Consider the following 6,380-nt stretch of genomic DNA (forward strand, 5'->3'; position numbering starts at 1 on the left):
AAAATTTATGGTAATTTCCACCTCAATGTCATGCCACAGTGATAGTGAAAGCATGATGCCAAAATCCTATTACATCCACATTAAAGGTAAATAGAAAACAATGGCAATGTTAATTGTGGGAAAAAATATTGCGTGCCTAGAATCCCAATATGTAACTGGTGAGAGTTCAAATTGTTAACAGTCAATGAGGAAAGTAGATAACAATTATCCATTAAAAGGAAGAGACACACGTCTCTAGGCCATAACTGTGTACCCTAGAGGAAAGTGTGTGCATATGCATATGATATGTGTGTAACAGAGAAGAACAAACCTGACTCCATATTGGACCTATTCCTTTAGCTCCAACCCTTGTGCTCTGTTGCCTGTGCTCAGTCATGCACCTTTGCAAAAGAACATTGCCTATAGCTTGAAATATACAGAATAGCCCATTCTCAAGGCTCTGACGTTTAAAGGTATAACACTTCATACATACAGAGATAAAAAGCTGCAGAACAGAGAGTAACCTTTTCTCGTTGGAGGTTTAAAGGAACATTATGATCAGAGCTACATGGACAGCTGCAAGAACAAAGGATTCCAGCATCAAAAAGTGTGCAACAACCAGCCACACCTCCTCGCTTTGTGTGTGTGTGTGTGTATATGTGTGAGAAAGTGTGAATGCACAGGTGGGTGTTTAATCTGTATTATTCTCTGTTCTCCCTGGAATTTTCTTCTCCATGGGGCAAGGGCTACTTTACATTTAATAAACACTGTTTGACACCCCCCCAAAAAAAACCCCATCTAACTCAGGTAACAAGGTTCTTTGGGGCACGAGTCCACCATCTTCTAGGTCTGCTGGCTTTCTGAATAAAGTCACTATTCGTTGCCCCAACATCTCATCTCTCTGTCCCATGGCGAGCAATATGAGCTTGGACTCAGAGCACATTCATGAGAATATTGGCAGAGGTGTCATTCATTTTAGACAAAAACCATAGACATCAATGCCACAATTAATATTTGTGGTTTAAAAGAAGACCTACAGATGGCACATGAAAAGATAATCAACACCGCTAACTAGTAGAGAAATGCAAATCAAAACTACAATGAGGTACCACCTCACACCGGTCAGAATGGCCATCACTAAAAAGTCTACAAACAATAGATGCTGAAGAGGGTGTGGAGAAAAGGGAACCCTCCTGCACTGTTGGTGGGAATGTTAATTGGTGCAGCCACTATGGAAGACAGTATGGAGGTTCCTCAAAAAACTAAAAATAGAGTTGCCATATAATCCAGCAATCCCACTCCTGGGCATATATCCAGACAAAGCTGTAATTCGAAAAGATACATGTACACCTATATTCACAGCAGCACTATATACAACAGTCAAGACATGGAAACAACCTAAATGTCCACTGACAGATGAATGGATAAAGAAGATGTTGTATGTGTGTGTATACATACACACACACACACACACACAATGGAATACTACTCAGACATAAAAAAATGAAAAAGGGTGGGAAAGGGAGGATGGGAGGGAGGCTCAATAAGGAGGGGACATGGGGACGTGTGTCTGCATATGGCTGATTCGTTTTGTTGTGCAGCAAAAACTAACACAGTAATTAGTGAAGCAATTATATTCCCATAAAGATCTATTTAAAAAATTGAAAGAAAAAAAATGAAATAATGCCACTTGCAGCAACGTGGATGGACCTAGAGATTATCATACTAAGTGAAGTAAGACAGAAAGAGAAAGACAAATACCATATGATATCACTTACATGTGGAATCTAAAAAATGACACAAGGGACTTCCCTAGTGGTCCAGTGGCTAAGACTCCATGCACCCAATGCAGGGCGCCCAGGTCTGAACCCTGATCAGGGAACTAGATCCCACATGCTGCAACTAAGAATTCACATGCTGCAACTAAAGATCCTGCATGCCTCAAAGAAGATCCCACACGTGGCAGTGAAGATCCCATGTGCCACAACTAAGGCCAGGTGCAGCCAAATAAATTAATAAATACAACACAAATGAACATATCTATGAAACAGTAACAGACTCACAGACATAGAGAACAGACTTGCGGTTGCCAATGGGGAGGGAGGTATTGGGAGTTTGGGATTATATATATATAAGATGGATAAACGACAAGGTCCTACTGTATAGCACAGGGAACTATATTCAATATCCTGTGATAAACCATAATGGAAAAGAATATATATAGGTGTAACTGAATCACTTTGCTGTAGAGCAGAAATTGACATATTGTAAATCAACTATACTTCAATAAAATTTTTTGTTAATTTTTTAAAATTTGTGGTTTATATATATGCAATAGAATATTAAATGGCAGTAAAAATTCACAAACTGAAACTACAGACAGAATACAGATCAATTTTGAAACATGGCATTAAATAAATAAAAGAAAAATTTAAGAAACATGACTGTAATATTACTCCATTACATACATAATGTTCAAGAGGAGACAAGATTTACTATTTAGGGAGGCATAACTAATCTTGACCCTATAGTAAAAGAAGGAAATGATTTCCATGTAATTCATTAGGGTGGTAATCTGTATGGTGATGCTGGAAGCTTTAGTTCAAGATGGAAGCCACAGGGTCTTCTGGAAAACTGGCAATTTCTCACTGAATTTCTTTCTTACTGCTTTATAATTAACATACAATATTATACTAGTTTCAGGTGTACAACATAGTGATTTGATATTTTTAAACATTATGAAATGATCACCACAATAAAACCAGTTACAATCTGTCACCACACAAAGTTGTTACAGTATTATTGACTACATTCCTTATGTGTACATTACATCCCCATGACTTATTTCTTTTACAGCTGGAAGTTTGTACCTCTCAATCAAATCCCCTTTACATATTTCATCCTTCCCCCCGTCCCACACTCCCCTATGGCAACCACCAGTTTGTTCTCTGTACCTATGAGTCTGTTTCTGTTCTGTTTTGTTTGTTCTTTTGTGTTGTTTATTTTTGCTTTTGTTGCCCTTGCCTAAGGAGACATATCCAAAAAAATACTGCTTTCTTCAACACCTTATAGATTTAAGAACACAGCTTTTTCACCTCCTTGGTTAAATTTATTCCTAGATATTTTATTCTTTTTGAAGTAATTTTAAACAGGATTGTTTTCTTGATATTCTTTCTGATAGTTCATTTTTAATGTATAGAAAAGCGGAAGGTTTCTGTATATTAATTTTGTATACTTTACTGCAACTTTACTGAATTCATTTATTAGTTTTAATAGGTTTTGGTGGAATAATTAGAGTTTTCTATGTACAGTATCATGCCATCTGCAAATAGTTACTTCTTCATGTCCAGTTTGGATGCGTTTTATTTCTTTTCCTTGACTAATTGCTGTGGCTAGGACTTCTACTACTATGTTGAATAAAAATGGGGAAAGGGAGCATCTTCTCTTGGTCCATATCTTAGAGGAAAAGAATTCAGCTCTTCACCATTCAGTATAATGTTACACTAAAGGACTTTACATCATGATCCAGTGCGATTCATTCCAAGGATGCAAGGATGGTTTAACATCCATAATCCAACCAATGTGATACACCACATTCACAAAATGAAGGACAAAAACTATCTATATGATCATCTCAATAGATGTAGAAAAAAACATTTGACAAGATTCAACACCCATTTATGACAGAAACTCTCACTCAAGTGGGTATAGAAGGAACTTACCGCAATACAACATAGGCCATAATGACAAACCCACAGGTAACATCATACTCAATGGTGAAAAACTGAAAGCAAACCCTGTAATTTCAGGAATAAGACAAGGATGCCCACTCTCACCGCTCTTCTTCAACATAGTATTGGAAGTCCTAGACAAAACAATTAGGCAAGACAATGAAATAAAAGCCATCCAAATGTGACAGAAAGAAGTAAAACTGTCACTATTTCTGGTTGACTTGATTTTATATATAGGAAACCCTAAAAACTCCAACAAAAAACTATTAGAAATTATTAACAAATACAGTAAAGTTGCAGGATACAAAATCAATATACAAAAACCTGTTGCATTTTTATTCACTAAAAATGAGCTAGCAGAAAGAGAAATTAAGAAAACAATCCCATTTACAATTACAATAAAAATAATAAAATACCTAGGAGTAAATTTAACTAAAGAGGTGAAAGACCTGTACACTGAAAATTATGAGACGTTGTTGAAAGAAACTGAAGACACAAATAAATGGCAAGCTATTCTGTGCTTATGTGTTGAAGAATATAACATTGTTAAAATGTTCATATTACCTAAAGCAATCTACAGATTCAGTGTAATCCCTATCAAAATCCCAAGCACATTTTCCACAGAAATAGGACAAAAAAAAATTCTAAAATTCCCATGGAACCAGAAAAAACCACAAAGAGCCAAAGCAAGCTTAAGAAAAAAGAACGCATGGTGAAGGAAACAATCGACAAAATTAAAAGACAACCTATGGAATGGGAAGAGAGAGTTTCCAATCATGTATCTGATAAGGGGTTAATAACAAAAATATATTTAAAAAACTCATACAACTCAACAACAAAAATACAAACAACCTGATTTTAAAATGAGCAGAGGAAGGCAATAGACAGTGTTTCAAAGAAGACATACAGAAGGCCAACGGGCATGTTGAAAACATGTTCAACATCACTAATTATTAGGGAAATGCAAATCCAAACCACTATGAGACCTCGGCCCTGTTGGAATGGCTATTATCAAAAAGGCAAGAAATAAAAAGTGTTGGTGAGGATGTGGGGAAAAGCTATTCTTCACACACTGTTGGTGGGAATGTAAACCGGTGCCGTCACTATGGAAACCAGTATGGAGGCTCCTTGTAAAATTAAAAATAGAACTACCACATGCTCTAGGTATTCCACTTCTGGGTATTTATTGATGGAATAGAAAAACACTAATTTGAAAAGATATGTGCACCCCCCGTGTTCATCGCAGCATTATTTATGATAAACAAGACATGGAAACAACCTAAGTGCCCATCAACAGATGAATGGATAAAGAAGATATGATACATCGGGACTCCCCTGGTGGCACAGTGGTTAAGAACCCGCTTGCCAATGTAGGAGACATCGGTCTGAGCCCTGGTCCAGGAAGGTCCCACATGCTGTGAAGCAACTAAGCCCGTGCGCCACAACTACTGAGCCTGCGCTCTAGAGCCCACGAGCCACAACTGCTGAAGCCCGTGTGCCACAACTACTGAGCCTGTGCTCTAGAGCCCAGGAGCCACAACTACTGAGCCTGCACGCCCAGAGCCCATGCTCCGCAACAAGAGAAACCACCGCAATGAGAAGCCAGCGCACCACAACGAAGAGTAGCCCCCGCTCACCACAACCAGAGAAAGCCCGCGCACAGCAACGAAGACCCAACGCAGCCAAAAATAAATAAATAAATAATTATTGCATTTTCATTTCCTGTAGGTTACACTGTGATTTTTGTTGTTGAGATCCTTGATGGAACATCTTCCAGAGACTCATGGAACCCCTCCTTTCCTTCAAACTACAACCATCCCTCCTTCTCCCCTATATGCTCCTCAGTGCTGGGGAATCTGCTAACTTGCAGAAGAGGATGGTCTATAACAGAAGATGTAGGATGGGATCCATGGGTTTGTACAGGATCCAGAGACAGTCAGTGTACACCTAGGGTTGTATATGAGATGTTTTTTTGACTTAGTGGGGTAGACAGGCTGAGCAACCTCGGGCACACCACTACCTTTTTCTGGCTTTGGTGTCCCTGTCAAAGATGTGGGGATCTGGAAGAATCCCCCCCAAAACCTTGACTCTCTTCCATTTGCAGATGCTGCCATTGTGGAACCAGAGCCCATGGAAGACTGAATGATGAATGGCGAGGTGAATCCTCCCAGCCCAAACCCTCGGCATAACTTGAGCCCTTCCACATATCCAATGCTCCTGCCTTCAGAGATCATGTCTCAGTACATCATTCTTACCCTTCTCCTCTCAGGACCCTACAGCAGAAGATACACAGGATGTAATCTATGCCCACATGAACCGCTGCACCCTCTCAGAGAGAATATTCACTCCCATTCCCGTGTGCCCTACGTCCTCCTCCGCTGAGTCCAGTATCTACATGGAACTCAATGTAAACCAAGACCATGCTGAGACCTGACCTGGCCCCAGGCTGTGAGCACACAGAGTGTTACAAAGCAAGGACCTGGACCTCTTTTTAAAGGGGTTCCTCCATGGACACTCTTCCTTCTCCTCAAACCCAGCCCCCCAGCTCTGAGGCTAACAGTGGAGTCTCAAGACTTGTAGGATGGTCTTCAAAATCCCACAACCCCTTAGTAATCTCCCAGCTATTCTAGGACACTATTATAACTATCCAGCCATTTCCGGAGATTTTAT

Source organism: Mesoplodon bidens, assembly GCF_964165515.1.
Source record: "Mesoplodon bidens genome assembly, chromosome: 18".
Lineage (NCBI taxonomy): Eukaryota > Metazoa > Chordata > Mammalia > Artiodactyla > Ziphiidae > Mesoplodon > Mesoplodon bidens.